Raw genomic sequence first — 262 nt, forward strand, 5'->3', positions numbered from 1 at the left:
TTATTTTTTATTTATTTTTATTTATTTTTATTTATTTTTATTTATTTTGTTTTTTATTTCAGTTGCTGCAGCGATAGACCACCGCCAGCAACGCGGTGCCGCTCAGCATGCAGCTCTTCCTGTGGATGCCCCCCCTGCCACTAAACCGTTTATTTTTTCCGTTATTTTTTTGTTTTTATTTATTATTATTAAATTAAATTAAAATTAAATATTTTTTATTTAATTTGCCGAAAGAAAACGCACAAATAGAGCCCCTAGGGTC

Source organism: Eimeria mitis, genomic scaffold (assembly GCF_000499745.2).
Source record: "Eimeria mitis Houghton genomic scaffold, Emh_scaff523, whole genome shotgun sequence".
Taxonomy (NCBI): Eukaryota; Apicomplexa; class Conoidasida; order Eucoccidiorida; family Eimeriidae; genus Eimeria; species Eimeria mitis.